The sequence below is a fragment of the Vulpes vulpes genome, chromosome 14, assembly GCF_048418805.1.
Source record: "Vulpes vulpes isolate BD-2025 chromosome 14, VulVul3, whole genome shotgun sequence".
Lineage (NCBI taxonomy): Eukaryota > Metazoa > Chordata > Mammalia > Carnivora > Canidae > Vulpes > Vulpes vulpes.
This window is the reverse complement of record NC_132793.1, coordinates 10,817,505-10,844,233: the sequence shown is the minus strand read 5'-3', so window position 1 is coordinate 10,844,233 and position 26,729 is coordinate 10,817,505. Positions and strand designations below refer to the sequence as shown.

The following is a 26,729-nucleotide window of genomic DNA, read 5'->3' as shown; positions in this document are numbered from 1 at the left end:
TCCAGGTTCCAAAAAAAAAAAAAAAAAAAAAATGAATCCAGGTTCCTCCTGTCCTGTTGAGGTGATTTGGGGTAAGTCACTTAGGTTCTTTGGGCTTCTAATCGTTCATCATAAATAACACCATGAGGACTTGAGATAATATAAGCAAAGAGCTTAAGACAGAAACTGGCTCTCTGTATCTGCTCAGTGAGTGTCAGTCTCCTGTGGACATCATTGGTGTCTACCCGATGGTCACCCCCTTCTTCTTGGCTAGCTGAACCCTGATTTGCATTAATCACACTTTGCCCTGCCCCTGGGGAATGAATGTGATTGATCTAGCCAATCACGACATACCTATCCTGGTCTGCCAGGGATTGGTCCAAGATGAGCACATCAGCTGGTTCTGACCAGTAGGACACCCCAGGGAAGTTCACTGCATGGGCGCTGCAGGGAGATTATCTCCCCTAAGGACGGTTGCCAGTGCTGCCCAGTGCTCCTCGCTTCCTGCCTTGGACACAGCTATGGGAGAAGAGGATGCTTGGCCTCAGCTGCCATCTAGGGCCAGTGAGATGGCACAAGGCCGGTGTGCTGAAGATGGCAAAGGGCAAGGGCAGAGGACTCCAGGGCTGACCACACCAAACTTCTTTTAAAATAAATTATAGAGGGATGCCTGTGTGGCTCAGTGGCTGAGCATCTGCCTTTGGCCCAGGGCGTGATCCTGGGGTCCGGGATCGAGTCCCACATCCGGCTCCCTGCATGGAGCCTGCTTCTCTGCCTGTGTCTCTGCCTCTCTCTGTGTGTCTCTCATGAATAAATATATAAAAGCTTAAGAAAAGAAAAGAAAATGATAGCCATGCATATGGCCGAAGCTACTGCTAACTGGCCCTATGGAGTGGCAGCTAAGAGCATGAACCCTGGAGTCGGGTACCTGGCATCCCCGTTATGTCACTTACTAGCTCTGTGCCTCAATTTCCCAGTCTGAAGAATGGAGAAAAGATAAGTATCACCTTAATGAGGTTGTTGTAAAGATGAAACGAGTTAGAGTAAGTGAAGTGCTTATTAAAGCCCTCGGCCGCTGTACCGAACATAAAGCTGCTAGTCATCGTGATTCTCTTATCTGCACCCAAGCCTTCTAGTCGCTACCGACACTTTCATTAAGTCAGAAATTCTCCGAATGCTCTGCAGCTCTGAGTCGATAATGCCTCAAAGAATCCAAGCTTCAAAATATAAGCAAATGGTGTACCCTTTGCAGTTGAGTAAATGTGGAGAGTTCTCCCAAGGAGTATTATGTGGGTTTCTTTCCGGCCACCCATCCTGCAAGGATCCCAGTAGGTTCATCGGGCTCTGCTCTCCATCGGCTTCCAAGGGGGCCAGGTTCAGTAGAGGGGTGGCCGCTCAGGGAAGTCAGGGACGGTCCTCCCATCTGGGATTTGGGTAGAATTTCCAGGGCCAAAATATAGTGGACTGAGCGCAAGTGTACCCGTTAGGAATGCCCTCAGCTGAAAATTTCGGAATATTCCACTAACAGTGGTTTAAATAGGAAAGGCATTCCATTCTTTCAGAGAACAAAAAGTCTGGAAGCAGATGGTTTCAGGGTCAAGGCAGCATCTCTATCAGCCATCTATCTGTGTCATCCAGTATCTGGCCACTAGCAACCCTCTGCTTGGCCATCCTGTGTTTTGGCTTTGTCTTTAGTCTTGTTGCCTCACGGTCACAAGATAGTTGCCACAGTCACAAGCATCACATTCTTAATAAAGTTCGAGACAGGAAGAGAAGTGCTGGGGAAGGGTGGAATGTCCTTTCTCCTTGAGCTCTTTCAATCCTTTCAATCTGGAAAGGAAATCTTTCCCACAATCTTCTTGGAGGGATTCCCTTCACATCGAATTGACCCGAACTGATCACGTGTCTGCTCCACACTGCAAAGGAGGCTGGGAAGTGCCTTTTGGCAAAACGGAGGTATTATAGCAAAGGTTATATGACTGCTTGAGCCTAATATTTTTAAAAGACTTTATTTGAGAGAGAGAGAGAGAGAGAGCATGCATGAGCATGATCAAGAGAGAGAAAGAGAGAGAGAGAGAGAGAGAGAAAGGGGCAGAGGGAGGGAGAGAAGCAGACTCCCTGCTGAGCAGAGAATCTGACTCGGGGCTCCATCCCAGAACCCTGAGATCCTGACCTGAGCGACGCAGGTGCCCCTGTGTTGGCCCAATCTCTCCCTCCCCTCGGATGAAACTATCACCTTCCATCCCTGAACAGATTCAGGGTTCTGCTTCAGAAGGTAAGAGAGTCTGAGCGTAGACCTCAGCTTCTTCCAGAAATCTCACTAACACAGCAGTAAAAAGGTTAAAACAGAAAAGGACACAAACGGGGCACCTGGCTGGCTCAGGAGGTTGGGCGTTTGACTCTCGTCATCTCGGTTCTGAGTAGGGCTCGGCGCTCAGCGGGGAGTCGGCTTTCCGTGAGGTTCAGGGGGATCTTTCTGGCTGAGAACTTGCCTCGACACATGTCCTACTAAGTGGGCAGGGAGGAAAGCCAGAGCCATGGGTCCTTCGCGCTGCTTGAGAAATGATCCTGAAAACCTTTGGGATATTTCGAGGTCATGCCTGGATGACCTAAAGGGTGTGGGTGTCAGGGGCTGAAGAAAACGCATCAGTCTGGGAGGTGTGGGGAAACATCTAGCATCCTCCTCCGAAGGAGACCCTCGAAACTGATAAGTTGCAATGGATGGTACTAAAAGGATGTATGGGAAGACGGGCAAGGGGTGAGGCCGGCTTTGGGCACCTGCACCTTACATACATGTTCTTACTGTATATCCTTAGTGTGACCTTGAAGAAGCCACTTAACCACTCTCTGCCTTGATTTCCCCATCTGTGAAATGGGATGTGGTCCAGACTGCTAGTTGGTCCCTTAGCATCCATCTTCCCCTAGTCGCCTGGCAGGGGACTTGTAGCTGATCCCGGGGCTGCCTCCAGAAAGACTACATTTCCCAGCTTCCCCTGCAGTTAGATGTGACCTGTGGGATGTGATCCTAAGCTCTGGGGATAACTTTCAGGTAATATTTTAAAGGGGAGGGAAGTGCTCTTTCCCCCTTTCCTTTTCCCACTGGCTGGAATGTGGATGTGAGGTCCAGGGGTCTTGCACCACAAGACCAGGGCGACACCCCAAGGGACTGTGACCTTATCACGTTTCTGCAGTGCACCCCTGCCACTACCCTCCCTCCCGAGGCAGTGAGGGGCACGTCCAACCCCCTGCCTTCCTGCGCATCTGCCTGTTGCCAGCCAGGCCAGCTTCCGGGTGGTGGGCAGGAGGCCACGGTGCCATCCAAGTACAGTCCAGCATTCCCAGGCAGGGGAAGGAGCACAGGGCTTCGCTCCTGGAACGCAGGGCCCACCACCATCAGGGCTGCCCACCCAAGTAAGCGAGGGCCCGATGCTGATAAAGTCTTGTGGACTGTTGAGGGATCTGCTTCCTAGAGAAAAATCCAGATTTCCTCTCCCTGGTTTCCCAGGATGTGGTGAGCCCAGCCTCATGGGATGGCAGGGCAGGCTTCCAGAAACTTCCATCCCAACCACACAAAAACCAAGAGACTAGAGCACAAACCAACCCCCCCCCCCCCCCCGCCTCAAGGAACTCTGAGGATTCGCTGAAAACTCAAGAGGAAGTGGTGCCCACGCTAATGTGCTCAGAGGCCCTCTTCTCGGCTCTTCTACCAGTAAGCAGTCATTTATTTACTTAAATATAGACTGCACCCCTCTGCGCGCCGACCCAGTGGCTCCCCGTCGCCAGCGCCTGCGTCTCTCTGCTGAGGCTTCTCTCCGGCCTCCACAACCCACCGGGCCCATGTGGGAGAGTCAGAAGTGCCCAAGGGTTCATGCCTATGAGAAGTGGTGGAGAGAAACCTCTGTTTCCTCCCCTCTTGGTGGGAATACCGTGGAGACATGTTCACACGGGCCCCACGGTTCCCCAGTGGGATAAAGTTTCCCAGCAGTAACCTGTTCAAAAGGTACCGTGTATTCCCTTCCCTGTCTCCTGTCCCCACTCCCTTACTTCCTGGGATCCCCTCCTAAACAACTTGAATCCTTGTCTCAGTGTCTGTTTCTAGGGGGGCACCCAGCCTGGGACCTACGTATGCTATGAGTCCGACACAGTGATTTTGGGGATCCGAAGGGACATGGCTGTCCCCTCTGGGAACTCAGAAGGAGAGCCAGACAACACTCCAGTAGTCATGCAGAAGTAGAATTACAAACAATGGTGAATGTTGGAATTATGACGGAGCACAAGACCTTGTTGTGAAAACCCTCTGATGGCTGCCCTGTGCTCCAGGTCAAAATGCAGAGTTCTCCTTGAGGCCTCAAGCCCCTGCACAGCCTGCTACCACCTTACCTCTCTGGGCTCACCTCTCCCCACTGTGGTCCAGCTACAGCGACCTCCTAGTTGTTTCTCAATGTGCTGGGCATGTTCCTGCCTCAGGGCCTTTGCACTCACTGTTCTCTCTCACTGGTATGCTTTCTCCAGATCTTCCCATGGCCAGCTGATGCTTCTTGATTCAAATCTTGATCCAGACACCACCTCCTTAGGGAGGCCTCCACCCCCTCCCACCAGTCATTCTCACAGCATCACCCTATTTGTTTCTTTCATAGCAAATGTCTGTTTGTTGTTTATTGAATAATCCCTAAATGTGAGCTCAGTGAGGGCAAAGTTTATGTCCCCAGTGCCTGGAACAAATCCTAGAGTAGAGTAGGTGCTATTTATTGGATAATGATGGAAAGAAACAATGAATGAATGGATGGATGATGTAAGAACATTTGACAAGGGGACTGAATCTTGTCTGGAAAACCAGGGAAGGTTTTCCTGAGGAGATGACACTGGAGCTGAGATATGAATTGGGATAAGGTATTAACTGGGCCAAAGAGGCTGGAAAGGCTGTCCAGGCAGAGGAAGCAGTGTGTGCAAATGCCCAGAGGCGATCTCAGAGGTGACGTCAGAACCGTGCAGGGCAACAAACCAACTGTAACTCAAGACACTTCCTTTTTTCTCTTTTCTTTTCACTAAGGTGTAATCGACATATAACATCTTAGTTTCAGTTGTGCAACATAATGATTTGATATATATATACTACAAAATGATCACCACGTAAGTCTAGTTAACATCCATCACCATGCATAGTCACAGAATTTTGTTCTTGCCAGGAGATCTTAAAAGATCTACTCTCAGCAACTCTGCAATATTCAACACAATATTATTAGCTGTACTCACCATGCTGTACATTACATCCCCATGACTTACTTATTTTATAACTGGAAGTTTATACCTTTTGACCTCCTTCACCCCTTCACCCCTATCCCCCTGCTGCTGGCAACCACCAATCTGTTCTCTATATCTATGAACTTTTTTTTTAGATTCCACATGTGAGATCATATGGCATTTGCCTTTCTGTGACTTATTTCACTTTGCATTATGTCTTCTGGGTCCTTTCATGTTGTCACAAATGGCAAGATTTCCTTCTTTTTATGGCTGAGTAATATTCTGATGTGTATCAGATCTTCTGTATCCCATTTATCTGTTGGTAGATCATCCGGATGCTTCCATGTCTTGGCAATTATAAATGATGCCGCAATGCCCATGGAGTGCAGGTATCTTTTTTTATTAGTGTTTTTATTTTCTGTGGATAAATACCCAAAAGCGGAATTGCTGGATCATATGTTAGTTGTACTTTTAATTTCTTGAGGAATCTCCATAGTGTTTGCCACAGAGGCTGTACCAGTTTGCATTCCCCCTAACAGTGCACAAGGGTTCCATTTTCTCCAAATTCTCCCCAATATTTGTTGTTTCTAATCTTTGGGATAATTGCCGTTCTGACAGGTGTGAGGCGATATCTCATTGTGGTGCTGATTTGCTGATGGTTGGTGATGTTAAGTACCTTTTCATTGGCCATCTGTACATTTTTCTTTTGAAAAATGTCTATTTAAATCCTCTGCCCATTTTTAATCAATTGTTTTTGAGTTATATAAGGTTTTATGTACTTTGGATATTAGCTCCTTTTCAAATATATGATTTGCAAATATTTTCTCCCATTCAGTCGGCTGCCTTTTCATTTGGTAGCTTTCTTCGCTGTTCAGAAGCTTTTTAGTTTGACGGAGTCTCACTTGATTATTTTTACTTTTTTTTTTTTTTTTTTGAGATTCAAGTAGCCAACATATAGTACATCATTAGTTTCAGATGTAGTGTTCAATAATTCATTAGTTGCATATGTATTTTTACTTTCGATGCCTTTGCTTTCGATGTCAGATCTGAAACATCATTGCCTAGACTGATGTCAAGAAGCTTACCGCCTGAATTTCTTTCTGGGAATTTTGTGGGTTTGGGTCTTATGCTCAAGTGTTTAATCCATTGGAGTCACTTTTCATGTATGCTGTACCAAGACTTTCTTTAATACTTTCACACCTATGCACATGAGTTCATGGAGAGCAAAGTAGGCCTGTTGCTTTTCCGCTAGAGGAACCAATGTGGTGGGGAGGACAGACAACCAAACAGCTAGGAAGATGTTTATTCCCAAAGACCGAGCTGCCCTGCAGAGTTACATCAGACTGTAGACTCCCATTTACTAAAAGACCCAGCTAGATGCAGTATAGAAGCACACATAACACACACACACGTGCATAAGCATACACACACACAACAAATGAAGAACTCCCTGAACTCCCTCATCGAAAGGAAGCATAAAAGACATTTGGTATAGTTTCTTTTGTTCTTTGATCTTTACCTAATCATCCTCCACCAATGTGATCACCATGAGCACAGGGTTGCAATTTCCTGAGTTCAACAAAACAATGAAACAGGGCCACACCGTTTATATTCCAGCAGATAAACCCACAGATATTCTCCCCAACTCCGCCCTCTAGTTTGGCAAGGCCCAGTCACTTAATGGGTTCTAGATGGAAAGCTGAGAAGATGCCAGGCTCCATCTCCTGGCTTCTCACCTCGGAGCCCATGTCCTGCCCCTCCTAGCAGCCAGGAGAAGGCTCCAGCTGCACACTCCAGCCTCCCCTCTCCTCCCGTGTGGCCACAGCAGTACTGATCTCACTCCCTGGCCCCATTTCACCCAAGTGTCCAGTACCAGCAACTCCAGAAGGAACTTGCCTTCCTGCCTCACCAGAGCCTCCTATGGAGTCTGCCTATGGCTGGGGCGGGGGAGGGGGGACTAGAGATCCAACATGCCATCTCTTCCCTAGGATCCTCAGCAACTGGCAGTGACCAGAGGCCTCTGAGACCATCGAACCTGACATTCTTTTGTCTCCGAGAGAGGAAGAGTCACTTGCCTCCACACATTCAGGACCTTCAGCAGAGAGAATTTAACACGGGGGCCAGTTATGTGTGGTGGAGAAACAACAGAGGGGCGAGGGAGCTGCTGCTAGCTCTGGGGCTGTAGACAGAAGACAGGACTGAATCCCACCACCCAGCTGGCCAGGGAGGGCTAGGCCAGGACTGTTTGCAGCCACCAAGGAGCATGTCTAATGCCTGAGGCATGAGTGGGGAGGAACACCCTGGCTTCTCTCTCCCCACCCACCCTCAATGCCACCTCTCCAGGCCAGACTCCAGAAGAAGCCAGAGGGCAGGGCCTGCCAGATGTGCCCCTGGGGTACATAAGGGGTAACTGTGATCTTACCAGCAGACCCTGGGGATCAAAAGCTCAAAAGCCTTTAGGAGCCTGGCAAGAGGGAAAGGGGCCAGGTATACAGGAAGCAACAGACTTGGCTCAAGGCGGAGCAGACAGCAGGGAGGTGTAGAGACTGGGGCAAACTGGTGAATGTATGTCCCATCTGTTTCCTGCCAGTGAGGAGTGCAGGTCCAAGGCTGTCAGATCATTCCCTTTTGTTCCAGAGAAGACAGAAATTCAGATTTTTATACGAAGTCTCCCAATTTCTAAAGGTTGGCAACCCATCTAATTTCTGCATGTTATTCTTTAACACTGTGAAGAACAACCAAAAATACACACCCATAGTTGGAACGGGCAGTTTGCGACATTTGTATCACAGCCTTGGGAAGGATGGTACCCCACCGTGGTCTACCAGACGAGATTATGTGATGAATTAGTGTTTGTTGACTGACTGACTGACTGACTGGCCATGGGCTCACTGAAAATCTCCAAAATGGGACCATCAAAAAAAAAGAAAAGAAAAAAGGCACCATCAGTCCAACAATCCCTGTCTCTATTCCAGTGCGACTTTACTTTTCCCAATCATCCCATCAATCCTGTGCCTTTACATTTCCATAAATACTTACATTCACCAGTTGTTGAACTTGCTAAATACCTACTATGTGCCAGGCCCTGAGAAACAATTCTGATGTAAAGTTTAATTACCTGAGTCCCTGACTCCATGTCGCTCAGAATGAGGGATGATTCTCATGAACAGATGATTAGACCCAGGGGCTGTGTCTGGTATGTATACCATGTGTCCTCTGTGCCTAGGACAAGGCTCAGCACATAGTAGGTGCACAATGCATTCCATACAACCGAATGAATACAAGGCATAAGAGTTAGCATGTGCTCTCAACAGGGACAAAAAATTTGGGGATATTACAATGGTTAAATTGGGGATATTACAATGGTCCTCCAAAGGGAACAGTACATAAATAGATATACCACTTATCTGTATATTAAAATTTCACTGGTGGAGAATAGGCTATTAGGGAAAAAAAGATTAAAGGGCTACTGGAATGCAGGTAGGCTGAGAAACACTATTTTAGAGGGAAGCGTGGGACTATGGGAGCACATAGTAGGGGCTCTTAACCCAGCCTGAGAAATCACAGAATGCTTCCCAGAGAAGGAAGCATTTCAACTCCTTCTTAAAAAAAAATAAAAAATAAAAATAAAAATAAAAAAAAATTATTTGAGAGAGAGAGAGCGAGAGAGCATAAGCAAGAGGTGCAGAGTGAAAGGGAGAAAGAATCTTATGCAGACTGTATGCTGAGCACGGAGCCCCACGCGGGGCTCCATCTAACAACCTTAAGATCATGACCTGAGCCAAAATCAAGAGGCGGCACTTAACTCCCTGCGCCACCCAGGTGCCCCTCAACTCATTCTTAAAGGATATGGAAAAATTAGCTAAATCAGGAGTCATCAAAACTTTTTCTGTAAAGGGCCAGAGAATAAATATTCAGACTCCAGGGATCTCTGTTGCAACTACTCAATTCTGTTATAGATCAAATGCAGCCATAGGTAATACTTAAACAGATGTGGCTGGGTTCCAGTAAAACTTTATTTACAAAAACAGGTGACGGGCCACATTTGGCCCCCAGGCCATACTTTACCAACCCCTGATCTACATGAGGGGAAAGGAAAGGCCAGCAGAGGGAAAAGCCCAAGCAAAGGCATGGAGATCCGAAGGAGTGTGGAGAATTAGGGAAGAGTCACTGTGGTTTTCCTTCTCGCTTGGGCACAGGAAGAGATGCCTATATTTACACAGAGACGGTCCTCTCACACAGGCTGAGCCCAGGACCCCGAATCCATTCAACCCACAAATATTTATCCAGCACCTACTACATGCAGGCATTGTTCTGGGCATTGGGGATGCAGCAGTGAACAAGATCACTCTGTGTCCTCAGGGCCCAAAGCCCAGCCAGGTATACAGTTTTTGTTAAATTAATGTACTGAATAAATGGATAGACAGAGGGCTGGCTGGACAGATGGATGGATGAGGGGAGGAGACAAACAGTAAACACTCAGACAAATGAATAAACAAAGAAGCAATCAAGTACAACTTCCTCACTAGCTATGTGACCTTGCAGGGGTTATTTAACCTCTCTCTGTGCCCCCAGGATTGAAGTGGAGGACCAGCACAGAGTAGATGCTCTATACATGTTGCTGTTGCTATCATTGTAAGTCAAAGTGGTATTAAATAAATATATGACTTTTAAAAACCTGGCAAGTGGTGCACAGAAGCAAAGCAGGTGAGAGAGGGGTGGGGGGTGGAGAGGGAGAGGAGGAAACGACTTTGAATCAGGTAGTCTGGGAGGGCCTCTGAGTAGGTGGCGGTCAAGGCTGTCCAGGCCACATCCTGTGAGTATATCCTGGAATTAGTAGTGTTTGTAGCCCCATGCCCTGCAGCCTCACAGAGGCAGTTAATTATAAATACTTGCCTCTCGGGAGTGCAGGAAGGTGTCTTCTCTAATTAGAGTGTGAGTGTAAAGTGCTTTGAAATCTGAGGATAAAAGGGAAGAAGGGGTGAAGCTCTGGTCACAGGGCCAGGGTGCCCGCTGGGAACCCAGCTGCCACTGAACTCTGACCCTCTGGGGGCGGGAGGGGGGAGAAGGAAGGGGGGGGGGTAGTGGGCAAGGGTGCTGGAGCCAGGAGTCAGGCTGGAGAGAGAACGCCCACACTCCAAGGGCTGGGCCCAGCATGTGACAGCTCCAGCGCTCAATCAGTGTCAGACGTTCCAGGCCTTTCCACCTTGTTGCTTTCATTGCTGTTACTACTTACTAGCTGGTTGACACTGGGTGAGTTCCTGCCCCTCTCTAAGCCGAGTTTTCTCTTCCTTAAAATGGAATGATCATAGCACAGCAGCGCTAGATGCAGGTAAAGCAGGTGGCACAGAGCACAAATAATAATACTTCTCTTGCCAGACACTTAGGAAGCTGCTGCCTTGCACCAGGCACCGCTTCAAACATGTTGTATGTGTTAACTTACTTAATCCTCAAAAACATTATCCTCATTTTCCAGACAAAAACTTCAGGGTCGCCAGGGACAGCCAGGCACTGCCCAGCTCAGGGAGCACCAGTCACACAGACCATGATAAGAACAGCACCCCTGAAGCTCTGATGTGCAGAGAGGTTGAGTTACTTGCTCAAGGTCACACAGCTAATACATAGTACAACCGGGATTCCAGAACCTGGCTCCTAACCCTGAGTCAACAACATGAGCCCTCGTCAAAGTGGCTGTTGTCATGCTGGGTTTCTGGGATGTAGAGAAACTGGTTTTCCCTTTGCCCAACCAGACAGGCGTCAAGTCTCAATTGGTCTTTGTTTTCTCTCTACCCCAAAAGTCTGCATATTTCTGAGGATTTTTGATATTTTTATTGTTTTTGAATTTTACAAGAGCAATACATCTACGTTGTGGTTTGTTGCATGTACTGTGATCCAAGGGAACTTGTGAAAATGCCAGGACATCAAACCTCAGCCACTGGCACTGGGTGGGTCCCCCTTGGTAATCACATACTCAAGGCCTTCCCCTGACAGATGGGTTTAGGGAGGCAAAGGGACTAGCCCAAGGTCACACAGCCAGGAAGTGGTAGAGCTGGAATAGATCTACCAGGCTCCATCCCCTCTCTTCTTAATCCCCACATCTGTCATCTCAACCTGGTGGCCCATGAGCCAAATGTGGGGCCTGCAGACTTTGATTTGCATACATGGCGTTTTCATAAAATTAGAATTTATCATCAGCATTTAAAGAGAGAGTTATTTCCAAGAATAATATTCAAAATATTTAACCAGACTGGCCTGGGCATCAGCTGCTCAGAGTCGCAGTCATGGATGTTGCAAGGAAAAGCAATAAAAAAAAAAAAAAATCAAAAGGTCTAGAGAAGGCAAAACTATGGAGACAATAAAAAGATCAATGGTGGCTAAGGGTTAAAGGGGAGAGGGGGATGAACAGGCCGTGAAGCTACTCTGTATGGTACCACAGCGATAGATCCATGTCATTGTACATTGGTCCAACAGCAAGAGTGGCCCCTGACGTGAACAAGGGACTCTGGGTGATAATGACATGTCCAGGTGGGTCCATCGATTGTAAGAAATGTACCCTCTGACGGGGGATGTCGATGGGGCGGGGGGTGGCTGTGCACATGGGGTGGCAGGGGGTGTATGGGAACTTGGTACCTTCCACTCAATTTCTCTGTGAATGTAAAACTCTCTAAAAGGTGAGGTCAACCTAACATCATCAGAATGTCTGGCTACCCTGAGCCCACACCTTCACGGGGCCACAGCGGGCTGCAGCCGAGCCCAGGGGCCCCCTTACACCGAGTGTGGGCGCTCCTGTCTGCCAGCCCGAGCCCGCCTGCCCTCCAGGTACCACCTGCCAGATCCCTGTGCGTGACTCAGGCATGAAGAGGATTCTTCAGAAGTTCTTGATGTGGAAAGAATGGGGCGGAAGCGTGAGAAGGAAAACGAGGAGGAAAGAGACCCAGTGACGGCTGCCTCTCTCAGACCCTGCTCATCACCTCCTTGGGCTAGAGGCTCTTGTGCGCTTTCCACGGGACAGAGTGAGCCACTCCTGATTCAGCGTTCTCTGTCCGGGCCTGCGGCGGGCGGGGACCCACTGTGGGACCTGGCCGTGTAGCAGCAGCGCTCTGCAGCCTGGCAGGCCGAGTCAAGGCTTGGCGGTTGGGAATGATGCCAACCTGCGCGTTTAGAAGAAAAATGGGCAGGACACGAGAAATCAGTAGGTGCCTTGCTCCTCCTAGGAACTTATCTCTAAGAGCATGCCCCTCCTGATGGACCTTTTTTTTATTTTAGTAGTTTACCTGTACCATCACTCATTCTTTTAACAAACACCTAGCACCAAGCATGTCCAAACAAGGCCTGGGAGTGGAGATAATTGGCCAATGGGGGGGTGGGGGGTTATTCTGCTGCCAAATGTTGTTTGTACCTGGTCACTGTCCATCCCCCCGCCCCCCACCTTCTGGTAGCAGCACCCTGGTTTTCCTTTGGAGAACCACTCCTCCCCCACTATCACTCCACGTGGCAAGAGGAAGTATCTTCCCAACGAGAGCTGTAGACTGATCAGGCCTGGGCAATGAGCACACTGCATTCCCCTGCCTCAGAGATTGGTTCTGGGATGGGCCTGTGACCCAAATCGGGCCAACCAGAGCCAACCCGACACGTGTTGGGGCTACACAGAAAAGTCTGCTTCTATCCAGAATGGGAGAACGGAAGCCTGGGGAATGCTGGGGACTATCTCTGCCACCCTATGGGGTGACCCTAACTGACACAAAAGAAAACAGCGCTGAGGTTTGGAGAGATCACGATTCCTAAACAATAGTTAGACATTCGGATCCAGCCATTCCTGAAGCTGAACCCATCTCAAAACTTTTCATTTATGTAAACCAATGCATTCACATATACACTTTTCTTTTTTCTTAAGCCACTTTTGGGTTTGGTTTGCTTCTGTCACTTTCAACCAAAAGACCCAGACTATATAAGTAGATAAATAGCTATTTCCGGACCAGAAAACAAATAGCTACAACAAAAACAGACCATGAGAAATTCATGGAGAGTGCCCTGGGGGTTATAAGGAGAGAAAACTAGAATTGGCTTCAGGGAAGACACAGCCTTTTGTTTTCTTCCCACAAAAAAAGTTTATGGTCCATCCGGAGTTTTGATATTCTAATAACGACGACCCTTTGCTGAATGGATTCCCAGGCATCAGGCCCCGCGGAGCCTTTCCCCGGCCTGTTCATCCACACACAGCACCGAGAAGCGGAGCCTGTTGTGCTCATTTTACATAAAACGGAGGCTCAGACAGGTGAAGTGACTTGCTCAAAGCCACCCAGCAAAACGACGAAGCGCCGACTCCAAAACCCAAGCTTTTCACCCCTCTGCTGCGATGCCTCATTTCCTTACGGCCGACATCCTGAGGTTTTGCCCCAAAATGTGTCACCAAAAGATGGCAAATGGGTATCTGAAGGCAAAAACGACGTCGGCAGGGAGACGTGCCACCCACAGCCCTTTCCAAGGAAGGCCCCGCTGCTCCTCCAGGGCCACAGGTCAGCAGACGGCTTCCAGCTCCAAGCCCGTGTCGAGGTTGGGATTCGAACTCAGGTCTCGTCCTCACATCTCACGCTGGAACCGGGAGGCCCACGGATGGACGACGGCGGGGGCAGGATTTAGGGTTTGCTGCCCCAGAACCCCGGGGGCACCAGCCCCCCCAACGGCCACTACCCCGTCCCTGTCACCTTTCCCGCTGGCGCCCACATCCTCCCTCTCCCAGTAGCCCTTGCCGCGGAGGCGGCCATGTGATGGGTCATGTGACCCGCTCTGCCCAATGAAACATGAGGGGAGCTCTCCGGAGGGCCTGGGAAAGCTTTCACTTCCGGGTTAAGGGGCGCGGGGGCCAATATGGCTGGCGCCACCGGGCCGCCTCCTTCCTACGCGGAGAAGAACGGAAGCCTGTGACCCGAAGCCAAGAGGAGAAGCCGTGGCAGTTGCAGACACGCCAGCGAGAGCCCTCGTTTTCTTGAGCCACTAAACCAAGACCTACAACCGCCTCCCTCTGAGCTTTTCATTAGGTGAGGAAAGTAAACCTTTGCTTGCCTGAGCCAGCGTCTGCTGGGTTTCCAGTTACTTGCAGCCAAATGCATTTCCGTCGGTCACAGCCACCCGGGCAGGGCTCGGGGTCAGCCCGCATCCCCGCAGCCGGCACGGAGAGCCTGTGGTCTGCGGCGGAGAGAAAGCTCGCCCGGGTCACATGGTGGAGTCACAAGTCCACTGACTCACCATCTAGTGCTCCTTCCGCTCATGCCGCTCCTCCCGTTCTGTTGCCTTCCATTCAGGCCGCTACAGACATGACCAACAGCTGCTTTGTAAAGTAAACATAAGGCAGAGATGCCCTTGCTCTTGAATCCTTCCAGTCTCTTACATCAGTAGCCCCCAGGCCACTGTCTCCGTGCCTTTGGACCCGGGACAGCTTCCCACTTCCTTTAAAAAGATGAGATGACCGAATGCAGAGTCTATGCTCTTGGAAAGGTGTGAGTCATGAATCATGGATCAGAAGGTTCACGGCTAGGAGTCTGCCAATCACACTGGCAGCCCAGGCCCCCAGGCTTCCACGGAGCTTGTTCTCTGAAGCACTGACTCATCCGCAGCTTGCGGTCAGCTCTGACGCTCAGATCATCTTCTGCTCTTCTTGTGCCCAGCTGGTGGCCTTTAATTAGGTGCTGCCAACTCTCTGCCTTTTGCTCGTGTTGCCTTTCCCCTGTTTTTAGAGGATCACATGAACCCTAAAGAAATGAATAGATGATGTTAATAACAACAGCAAATTACTGTACTGAAGCACTTTCAATGAATTACATTTTTTTTTCCTCAAAAATCGCTAAGTAATGTTACAATTTTTTTTTTTTTTTTTTTAACGGACAAGAAAACACAGGCTTCGAAAAGTTAAGTCACTTGCCCAAGGTAACAGAGCTAGGAGGATCTGGTGAAACTGAGCTATGACCATGAGTGTACTCAACCCTGGAGTTTAGTTCTAAAGGGCAAAGCCAACTGGATCCATTAGGACAGTTTCAGACCCTTCACTACAGCAGTTCAGACTGTAATAACATTGTTTATCTAAAAGACCTATGGAAATCGGAGACTCGAGGGTGTACTTGCTATTTTAAAGTCGTAAAGGACCAAGGATCTTTGCACCCTCCTTCTACCCCCATTTCACACAGTAAGTCAGCCGCTTGTCCTTAGGTGGTCACCTAATGTCACAAGATGACTGCCACAGCTCACTCATCACCTCTTCACACACCAATATCCAAAGCAGGAAGGAAAGGAAAGGAGGGTCTTTCTTCATTTTGCTCTTTTCTTATCGGAGAGGAAATTCTTTCCCAGAAGTCCCCAGCAGAGTTTCCCTTTGTCCAGAACTGGGTCGTATGACCACCCCTAGACCAATCTCAGGTCTCAGAGAATAGATCGGCCATGGTTGGCTTAAACCAAATGTGGCTTACTTCCCAGCGCTGGGAAAAACCTTCCTCGGAGCTCTGTCAGCAGGAAGGAAGAGGGAAATGGCAGTTGGCAAGGCAACCCCCTGTGTCCGATACCCCAGCATTTAAAAATATTTAACACAGTCACCGCTCTTGGTTTGCAATTGTTGTAGGTGGTACATGGATAAAGTTGTGTGTGTATGTGTATTTAATTTTAGCATTTATTAAGTATTTATGAGCATTTGAAAAAATACATATATGGCTAACTCGTCAGAATCATGAATTCATGGATATTATTTCTCCAGATGAAACAACTGTATTTAACTGTATTTTAAATATATATGTGAGGTAAAGAGAAATGCTAAGTAAATAATAGTTCATTTACTTCAAGATTTGGCAGTTATAAGGGTAGGAAACACTGTTCTATGTTATCCTGCTTGGCATTTTTTCCAGCTTCTCAGAGGCCTTCTGCCTTCAACCTCCCTCTTGAGGAAAATAAACACCCACAAAGATTTTTGCATCATCTGCAAATATGATTCAAATAAGCCTCTAGCTCAAATATAATCCAGGCTTCCTCCGCCGGGAAGGGCAGGCTTCTTGACTCCAATCCCTTCCTGGTATTTCACCTCTGCCTTACTGGGTTTACGGTTTTACTGGGTTAGCCCCTCCTGTTGTGAGCTGCTGCAAATCCTATTTCTGAAAGAACAAGATATAAATAATAAACAGATTGACCACCTGAGATTTCTTGTCTTTGTCAGGAATTGTCAAGTTTTCCCACAACATGAACTCGGTTCATTTAAAGGAGAATTCGAGGGTCCATGATAAGAACAGGATAGATTTATTTATAGATAGATTTAATTTATAGATAAATTACAGCCCAGCAAGACAATGAGATATACAGGAGCCTTTGTTAAAAGGAATGAGGTGTATCAATTTGTACTGATATCAAGGGCCTTCCAGGACCTACGGTTATATGAAAAAAGCAGACCGATACACACAGCATAAACCAAGAGTCAGAAACTTTTTCTAGAAACAGCCGCATTGTACATACTTTGGGCTTTGCAGGCCATACGGTCCGTGTTGCCACTACTCAAGTATGCCATCACAACCCAGAAGTAGCTGCAGATAGCGCATAAGCCCACGGACGGGACTGTGTGCCAATAAAACTTTATTTGTGAACACTGAGATTTTAATCTCATATAATTGTCCTGTGTCATAAAGTACTATTATTCTTCTTTTGATTTGTTGCAACATTAAAAATGGAAGAAAATGTAAAAACTGTTCTTAGCTTGCAGGCTGTACAGAAGCAGACAGCGGGACAGATTTGGCCTGAGGACTGTCGTGTCTACTGGTCCCTCATATAAACCTTTTTTGGTGCAAAAAGAAATGATAGAGAAATGCAGGAAAGGTAGAGTGCTAGCTTGCATGACATATATGTGTATTGTGTATATGTGTTTGGAGGAAGAGAGAAGAGAAACGTGTTTGTATATCTAAGGACACACAAGAAACTGGCAACAGTTAAGTGCTGCTTAAGAGAGGATCTCAGTAAGGCCAGATGAAGGCTGAAAAGACCTCAGCCCTTTTCTATGGTTTGAATTTTTCTCCATGTGCCTGGTTACCTGTAAAAGCAGAAATAGTTTGCCAATCCCAAAAGGGATTCCTCTGCAGCAGCCAATGAGAATGAGGTGATCCAGATAGACACATACATAGGCCACCAGGGCACAACTCCAGGGGGCGCCACTCTGGGGGGGGGTCACTCCTAGAATGGAGCCACCAGACTTCTGCAGAGCCCACCCTGTGTGGTGGCTCTGTTGGCAACAAAATTAACACCAAGAATTTGTACCAAGTAAAATTAATAAGCAAATATTGTGGGAGTCGGGTTGGGGTGGAAGTTGTAGGAGGAGCAGTAAAATCTCTATTTCCGTTTCATGCTGTTCCTTATCTGGGCCACAGAAAAATTAATGTTCTGCCAATATTTACTTCTGATCTTTGCTCCAGAGTGGAGGAAAGATGCCCAGGCCCAGCATAAATATGAGGGTGGAATTGCGAGTTTTGAGAAGAGAAAGGAACTCACCCTGAAATAGGATCATCTCAAGAACCTAAATATGAAAATGCCATTTGTTTCACACACACACACAAAACAACACTTCAAGGCCAAGTCTATTCATTCAGCACCCTATCTTGTAACTGCAGTCAGCTTCCCCAGAAATTTGGGGTTCTCTGAAACAAGCATTTTGACCTACCTGAGACCACAAAGGGCAGCCTCCCACCTAGGTAAGCAACAGATATGGCAATGGATTCAAAATCAAGAGATTTCACATAAATATAGACATTTCTGGCTTCCCTTGAAACAGAGCTCAGCTAACTGAGCCCACATCCCCCCACATGGAGACCTTAGGCTATAGCCAAGGGGTAGTTAGTTGTACCTTCCAGATGGGGCAAGGGCCCAATTTCCCTACCAGTCCCTGTCACCCTGCATCAGAGCTGCTTCATTGCTCCCTTTTTATTGATAACTTCATTCACTGAACCTGAACTTACTGAGTACTTACTATGTGTCAGGCACTAGGGTTAAAGATATGAACAGAACAAAAATTCCCCCACTTAATGGAACTTCTATTCCAGTTGAAGAACAGACAGAAAGGGAAGACAGGCAGTGAATTAAACAAAAAAAGAAGAAACCAGGGCATCTGGATGGCTCAGTTGGTTCAGTGTCCAACTCTTGGACTCTTGATTCTGGCTCAGATTGTGGGATCTTGAGGATCTTGGGGTTATGGGATCAAGCCCTGCCTTGGGTTCTACACTCAGCACAGCATCTGCTGGTCCCTCTCCCTCCCCCTGCTTGTGTGCGCACTCTCTCTCTCTCTTTCTCAAATAAATAAATAAGCAAAATCTTTTTAAAAGGAAGAAGGAGACGAAAGACAAACAGTAGAGATAATGTGAAAGAGTGATAAATTCTATGGAGGAAAAATAATGCAACCAAGGTGGAGAGGAGGTATTAGGCCAAGCAAGGCCTTACCGGGAGGGTGACATTTGAGCAAAGACCTGAAGCAGATGAGGAGGCAAGCCTCGAGGACATCTGTGGGAAGCATGCTCTGGCAACGGAGAGTAGCAAGTGCAAAAGACTGTTCCTTGTGCATCTGAGGAGGAGTCAGGAGGCCAGTGCACCCAGGCAGGAGGAGGAGAGGAGGCAAATGAGAGAGATGAAGTCAGGGAGGTGACAGGGGTCTGATTCTTGAAGGGCCTCATAGGATCTTCAACTTTTACTCTGAGTGAGGTGGAGCCATGGAGGGTTCTGAGCAGAGGGACATGGTTGGACTTAGATTTTGACAGACTTCCCCTGGCTGCGTGAGGTGAATGGACTCTGTGTGTGCATGTGTGTGCGTTGTGTGTGTGTGTGTGTGTGTGTGTGTGTGTGTGTGTGTGTGTGTAGAAGGCAGGGTGGAGGACAAGAACAGAAGCAGGGAGACCAGTGAGGATCTACTGCAATAGTCCAGGCACAAGATGTTGGAGGTGGGGAGAAGAAGGTGGATTCTGGACATACTGTATTTCCCGCCTGGCTCCTTTTGGCCTTTGTCAGAACTTCCCTCACTGACTCTGTTCCAGCCACATTGTCCTTGCACGATGCAGCCTTTAATCCCCTAAAGATTATTAAATAGTCCCATTTTACAGAGGAGGAAACTGAGGCATAGGAAGATTGCTCCTGTACATATAGTGTATTTTCTAAAGAAATTCATGTATCTCCCACCCCTCCTGATATTTTTCATTTCTTTTTAAATAGCTTTATTGTGATATAATTCACATACCACAAAATTCATCCTTGTAAAGTATACAGTTCAGCGGGTTTGGCATATTCACAGAGTTGTGCATCCATCACCATGATCTAATTTTAGAACATTGTCATTACCCCGAAAAGAAACCCTATGCCCCTTAGCAGTCCCTTCCCATTTCCCCCTCTCCAGACTCCAGCAACCATGAATTGACTTTCTGTGCCTATGGCTTTGCCTATTGTAGACATTTCACATGATACGTGGTTTTCTGTGGCTGGCTTCTTCCACTTGGCATGTCTTTGAGGCTCATCCATGTTGTGGCATGGATCAGTACCATTTTCCTTTTTATGGCTGAATAATACTCAGCTCTATGGACCTGCCACATTTTGGTTTTCCATTCATTGGTTTCTGTGTGATGTACATTTCCTTTCTCTTGCACGTGCACGCACACATGTGTGTGTATTCCTACAAATGGAATTGCCAAGTCATGTGGTAACTCCATGTTTAGCCTTTATAGAAAAATGCCAGACTGTTTTCCAGAGTGGCTGCACCACTTTAAAATCCCACTGGCAGTGTGTGACATTCCAGGCTCACCACAGCCTTCTCCAGCAGTTCTTACAAAGTGATCTTGACACTCCTCCCATTGAGTGGTGAGGTCTCTCCCTCCCTCCCTGTCCTCGCCCCTTGAATTTCGGCGATCTTTATGACTGTATCAGCCGACAGAGTGCAATGGAAATGATCCAATGTGACTTCTGAGACCAGACCGTAACCATACCCTGCACTTCCATCCTGCTCTTTTGGAATGCTTGCCCTGGGAACCCAGCCGCCATGTTGTGAGGAAGCCCAAATTAGCACAAGTGAAGAGGCCACGTGGAGATGTCACATAGAGGGTGTCTATCTTGGCCCAGGCAAGGAACCAGCTGCCAGTCATACAAGTAAAGACTTCGGATGATGCCAGCGCTCAGCCACCAAGTCACCCCCAGCCTTCAAGTCTTCCCACTGAGACTCCAGACCTCCTGGAGGAGAGACAAGCCATCTTGCTGTGCCTTGTCTGAATTCCTTACCCACAGAATCTGAGACCTACAAATTCATGAGAATAGAATAACTTTTATGCCAACTAAGTTTTGGGGAGGGGCAAGGTCAGAATTCCATTCCCAATCTATCTGCCCTGGGGGCCACCCCTTTAACCACCTAAGGGCTGGTGACCCCATGGGGGCTGCCCTGCATCTCAGGCCTCGAAGAGGGAGTCAATGCCCCCTGCCCTGTACCCAGTGTCTGGTGACAGACATCCTCTTTCTCGGGCTGACCAGAAAGGTCTTTCGTGTGTGAGCTTGTTGCTGCCACCGTGCTTGTTATTCAAAACACAAGAATTTCTATTCATTGTAGAAAATACAGCATAAACAAATTAGGAAAAATAAAGTCCACCTGTCATCCTCACCATACAGGGAGAATCTCCATGAAACACTTGACTCGATGGTAGAATCATAACATACAGGCATTTAATTTACACGTCACCAGGTACGCGGGGCTAACACGGGGGTGGGATGGTAAGAGGAAGAGGGAGGGAGAAATAGTACGGGTGAGTCCAGCTGGCGAAGCCTGTCTTTTGCTCAGTGTGTTTCCAAACACAGGACAGCCCCTCCATCCACTGGCTAGTTTGATTTGCTTGGAGTTCATAGTACACTATGGTCAAGAGAAAATTTAACATATTTTCCAGAACCACTTTGACTCTACATAAAGAGACCTCCCCCACACCTCCCACCGAGAAATGGGGGATTGCTTTATATGTATTTTGTACCTGTTTTTTCCCTGTAAAGACGTACTTTGAATTGCTCCCTTTATTAGCTACTTTCTCCTGGCCTTTGTAAGGAAGGAAGCTTTGGGGGTTCACATGCTAACTTGGTCTGTCCTGGAACACAGTAAAAGTCTACTGGAATACCATGAATCTCCCCCACCGTGATGTTGAGTGAAAGAAACCAGGCAGGAAAGAGCACATATTGTATGATTCCCTCTACATAAAGTTCAAAAGCAATAAAATTAATATATGGGGTTAGAATGAAGTACAGTGGTTAACTGTGGGGATGATTTACGGGGAAGGGACATGAAGGGGGCTTCTGGAATGCTCTGTTTCTTCATCTGGGTGCTGATTACATGAGTTTGTCAGCCTGGTGAGAATTCACTGTACGATGTGTGCACTTTTCTGTGCAATTTGGGGGAAAAAAAACCCACCATGGTGTTCTCAGAATATAGGCTGTACTATGTGGAAATACATGCTTCATGTTTTTGCCACATGAAGACATATGTGAATGGTTAGAGGACTGGATATGGAGTTGGGAAAGCCCAGTCTGAATTCTGATTCAGCCACTGTTAAACATGTCAGCTTGGGCCAATTACTTAACCACTCTGAGCCTTGGTTCCTTCTTCCGGATGTCTTACCATGCCCACAAGGCCCACAGGCTCAGCCTCTGGCCAACCCCCCAACTGGATCCCCCAACTCTCTCTTGCTCTCTTTCTCTAAGCTCCAGTTACATTGGCCATCATTCTGTTCCTCCCACAAGCAAAGCTTAGGGTAATCTCAGGGCCTTTGCACTGGAATTGCCCTCTCCCTGATTCTCCTGTGAATGATTCCTTTTTCTCCTTCCTGTCTCAGTTCAAACATCACCTTCTCAGAGAGCCCCCACTGACCATTCCTCACACCAGCCATCCTCAGCTTCATTCCCTGGGCTCATTTTCTTCTCAGTTTTTCTAATCATCTGAAATTGTCATATATGTTCCTTGTGTGGCTATTTGATCTACTTGTTATTTGTTCAGTACTCCCTCTAAACCCATAGACTCCAAAAGATCAATTATCTTGATTACCTTAGTCTTCGCTATATCCTTGTCACCTAAAACAATAAATATTCGTTGAATTAATTAGTCATTCTACACAGTGATCTGATTCTACTTTTATAGAACCCTCAAGAGGTTCAGTGAGATGGTGTTTTGAAAGCAGTCAGGTTTATAAAACACCAGAGAACTTTGAAAGCTTTGTTTGAATGTGGTCACCGCCACTGAGAGAATCTAAATAGGCTTAGGTTTCCCCTTGAGCTAGACCTTCAATAAACTGATCTGTGCTGAAAGTCTCTATGCCTTCTGCAAACATTCCTCCCTCCATCTTTTGTGTTACTGGCCATTCGCCTAGAACAAAATCACTAATGCTCTTATTCAATTTATTTATGTACATACTATTACGTTGACATGGTATAAAGTAATTCAAAAGGCACAAAGAGTGGGTAATGAGAAGTCTGTCTCCCTCTGACTCCTGCCCCGGAGGCAGCTAACACTTCCAGATACCCAGTGAACGCTTCTAGAAATTTCCTCTACATAAACAGGCATGCAGAGATATACATGCCCACCTTTTCTGTTTATACAAAAAAGATCTGATTATACACACCACAGAATAGCTTTGCTTTTTCTTTTTTCCACTCTACAACCTCTTTCCACGTCACTGCCTGTGAAGTGGTCTGTTCTTTCTGAAGGCTGCACGCACTTCATTATTTATTGATCCGTTCTCCTGAGGGCAGCTCTGCTAGGGGCCACCAGGGGCCACCAGGCTCCAGCGGGTGTCCTGGCGCATATGCATCTCTGCGCCCGAGTGGCGCCCTTTGCGGCCTGTTAAGAAGGAAGGAGCCCTTCCTCAACCTCATCTCCTCCCCCCTGCAAACTCCCTCCCCACTGTTTGTGTTTGGCCTTTTAAAGACTTTTTCAAAATTGACTTTGGCTTCTTGGCCTGAACTCTGAAGTGTTTGAGCTGATAAGATAGCGCGCTTGGCTGAGGGGGACGGGAATAAATACTTACCTTGGAGGCCCTCAGCCTGCGCAGGAAGGGGCCGCGGCCCCCAGAGTCTCTCCCCACCTCCAGCGGCGGGTGGCGTGGACAGGAGGAGGGCAAAGCCGTGCCGGGTGCCAGGAAGGCTGGGGAAGGGGCAGGGGAGGGTGTCTGCACCCGGCCTGGTGGGTGGGGAGGTGTCTGCACACCGGCCTGCTCCTCACCCCTTCCCTGCGGCCTTCAAGAACAGCGTTGAGAGGGCCCAGCGAGGGTTGGCTCATTCTCCAGGGCATCTCCTAAACCAAACAAGACACTGTGGGCAAGTTAGAGCAGAGTCTTGGCATACCTCAAGACCCAGGCACATCCTAAAGAGGCCTTGCACCCTCAGGGGCCTGAGAGGACCACAGAAGGGACCCTGTCTCCCCTGCCATGGCAGACAACATGGGCACAGTCTTGACCCAGCATCACCCCAAGCTGTGCACCATTATCTCATTCCAAGCATCTCACCTGCCCAGCATAGATCTTGATCCTGGGTCACAAAAGTGAATACATCACTCCAGGTTCCGCCTTCCAGAACTTTCTTCAATCTAGAACAACAGACAGGCGACATACAGGCAAGAAGTGCCCAGAATGCTGGGCACTGCCATGCGGGACAGACTGGCTGCGGGGGGCCAGAGCAAGTGGGGGAAGGCCTCCCAGTCATGCCATATTCCAGCTTCACACCCCTCTGGGGCTCCCTGGGCCCATAATTCCCACATGATCTAGCCCTGCCCACCTCTCCAACCAGTTTCAGTGCCATCAGCTTGTCAACCTTCCATGCCCGCTCCTACCTCAGATCCTCATCAAACAGCTCCCTCTACCTGCAGCGCCCTCACCTCCTACCTCCTCAGCCAGAATGTTATCTCCTCCAGGAAGACTTCCCTGATGCACCTGCATGGATCTGTAGCCTCCTCAGAGCTGTCACATGTTCCCGTACATTCCCTGTTCCAGCTCAGATCACTCTGGACTGGGGTCACCTATTTGTGGTTGACAAAGTAGTCCAGCATGACCAAAGTCTAGGTTCTGTGACCTGTCCACCTGAATGCAAATACTGGCTGCCCCTCTCAGCTGTGCCATGCTGGGCCTCGGTTTTCTCATCTGGAAAAATGGGCATGATGGTAAGGCATACCTCATAGGGTTGTTGTGAGGAAGAAGGGACTTAATGCAAGCGATGAGGATGGTGTCTGGCACAGTTCGCACCCAGTAAAGGTCGGCTCTATCATTACACTGTCTCTCCACAGACCATAGTAGATGCTCACTTAACATTTGCTGCATAAATGAATGCAGTCCTTCAGATACGTTTATGAAGATGAGCAATGGGGGAAAATACTTGTGATATAATGGAAAAGTTTTTAAAAACACAACACTAAATAGTTGAGCAGTATGATTTATAACTATGAAAACACACACACACACACACACACACACACACACACACTGGCTTAGGAGAGAGAAAAAAACCAGAATGTTCAGTGTGGTTGAATTGGAAGGATAGGACAAAGAATAATTTTTCTTCTTTCTCGTTTGATGTGTTTTTTTCCCAATCTTCTTTAATAAGCATGTTTTCAATTTAAATGAGAAAAAATAACAACAAATCCGGAGAAGAGGGAGCCCGCAAGCCCTTTCTGTTCCATACAGTTTTCCCACAAACTGGGGCGGGGCAGGGTGGGGTGGGGCGGGGCGGTCCGAGAAAGAGCTGCCCTTTAGAAGTGAAGCAAGAGCGGGAAAACCAGCGCCTTCAGGGTGGCGAGGGTGTCAGCCGACCAGGAGGAAGTTGTGCAGAATAATGACAAAGCAACCCCTCTCCCGACATGGGGCATGGTGGGACATTCTGGACACCACTATCCCCACAAAGCCTCCCTACATGGGGCAACCACCCTGCCGACCACCATCCTGCAGCTTCACATGTTGCACATCACTGCCTGTAAAGGGCTTGCTGTGTGCCCCCCTCCACATGCATTGCCTAACCTAACCTAGTCCTGACACCCGCCTATGAGCAAGTGGTAGGTACTGCTATTAGCCGCATTCCACAGAGGGAGAAACTGAGGCTCACAAGATTTAACACTTTGCCCAAGGTTGCCCTACTGGTAGAGTGGGCAATGAGTTTAACACCATTTGGTTCCATCCTTGTCTATATTGGCTTCCTTCTCATTTTTACTAAGAAAGGGATGATGAGTTTTTGGAGGAAAGGAATTGGGTCACCGTTTTCACTATGTCCCCAAGGCCTGGCCTAGGGTCTAGCACACAATGAGGGCCTATGGTAATGGTTGAGTAAATGAACTAACAAACCTGCAGGTGACAGATGGATGCATGGATGGATGGGTAGATGGATAGATGGATGGGTGGGTGAGGTGGGTAGGTGAAATGCATGAATGAAAGGATGGATGGATGATGGATGGATGGTAGATGGATACATCATGGATGGATGGATGGATGATGGATGGATGGATGAGGGGATGGGTGGAAGTGCATGCATGGAATGAATGTATGGCTGAATATGAAAAAGGATTAATTACATAAATGATAATGAAAGGCAGAAGACTCTAAGAGAATGAAAGTACTTTGAATATGGCCTTCAGAAAGGTTGCAATTGGCAGCTCTCAGGCCAAATCAGGCTACAGACATGTTTTGTCTGGCTGTTATAGGGGTTTAAGTATTTTAAATTAATTGCCATTATATAAAAATTAGAAAAGTTCATGTTAGAAATCTAGATTTCTGGCTTCCTTTAAAAAATCCTAGTGCATGTACTAGGAAACCAAGTACCAGGACTGATGGGGCTGCACCCTCTGGGACACCTCAGCCCCCTTACTCTCCAACGCATCCCTGATGTTGAGGTTGGGTGTCAGCTGCCAGGTATCATTACAATTTGCGCTGGTGTTTTTCTCATAGTACGATCACAAGGAGAATGAAAAACCTCTTGTATGTGAGTCTCCATCAAAAGTGGGAAAATGAAAATAGGTAAAGAAGAAACAAGGATAAGAGGTCTTTCTTTGTGAAAGTAGAGGATATTCCTGCAAATCTGACCCATGAGCAATGCAGTAGAAAGTACAGTGGTTCAGGGCACAGAGGCCAGAGACAGACGACCTGGATTCAAGCCCTGGTTCCAGTATCTACTGGTTGTGTGGCCTAAGGCAAGTCACTAAATCTCTCTGGGCCTCAGTTTCCTCCTCTGCAAAGCAGAGATGGTATCAGTCCCCACCTTCCAGGACATTAATAAGTTCCTACATGTCAGCTCTCTGCACGGGAACTATTCTTACCGGCTTCGGTCACTGGTGTGACCTGCTTGGGCCCCGTGGGTCCACAGCAGGGGTTTACAACCAAGGGCCATTTGGCAATGTCTAGATTTGGCAATATCTAGAGATATTTCGGTCTGTCACAACTTGAGGGGAGGTGCCACCATTATGTGGCCTCTAGTAGGTAGAGGCCAGGGATGCTGTTAAACATCCTCCAACACACAGG

The 26,729-nt window shown here is 47.7% G+C and overlaps 1 long non-coding RNA gene across 4 annotated transcripts; it reads right to left on the bottom strand.

The window, feature by feature from the left end:
• Positions 1-19,401: 19,401 nt before the first annotated feature.
• On the bottom strand, positions 19,402-24,515 carry LOC140595340 (uncharacterized). Of its 4 annotated transcripts, none has more exons than XR_011996873.1 (7): positions 24,107-24,515; positions 23,739-23,818; positions 23,262-23,527; positions 22,857-23,074; positions 22,283-22,308; positions 20,862-21,106; positions 19,402-20,503 (listed from the first exon to the last, which is right to left on the bottom strand). It is a non-coding gene; the product is annotated as an uncharacterized lncRNA (long non-coding RNA). The 4 variants fall into 4 exon arrangements; XR_011996870.1 differs by having other exon boundaries at positions 24,114-24,515; XR_011996872.1 differs by lacking the exon at positions 22,283-22,308 and having other exon boundaries at positions 24,114-24,515.
• Between the last annotated feature and the right edge of the window lie 2,214 nt (positions 24,516-26,729).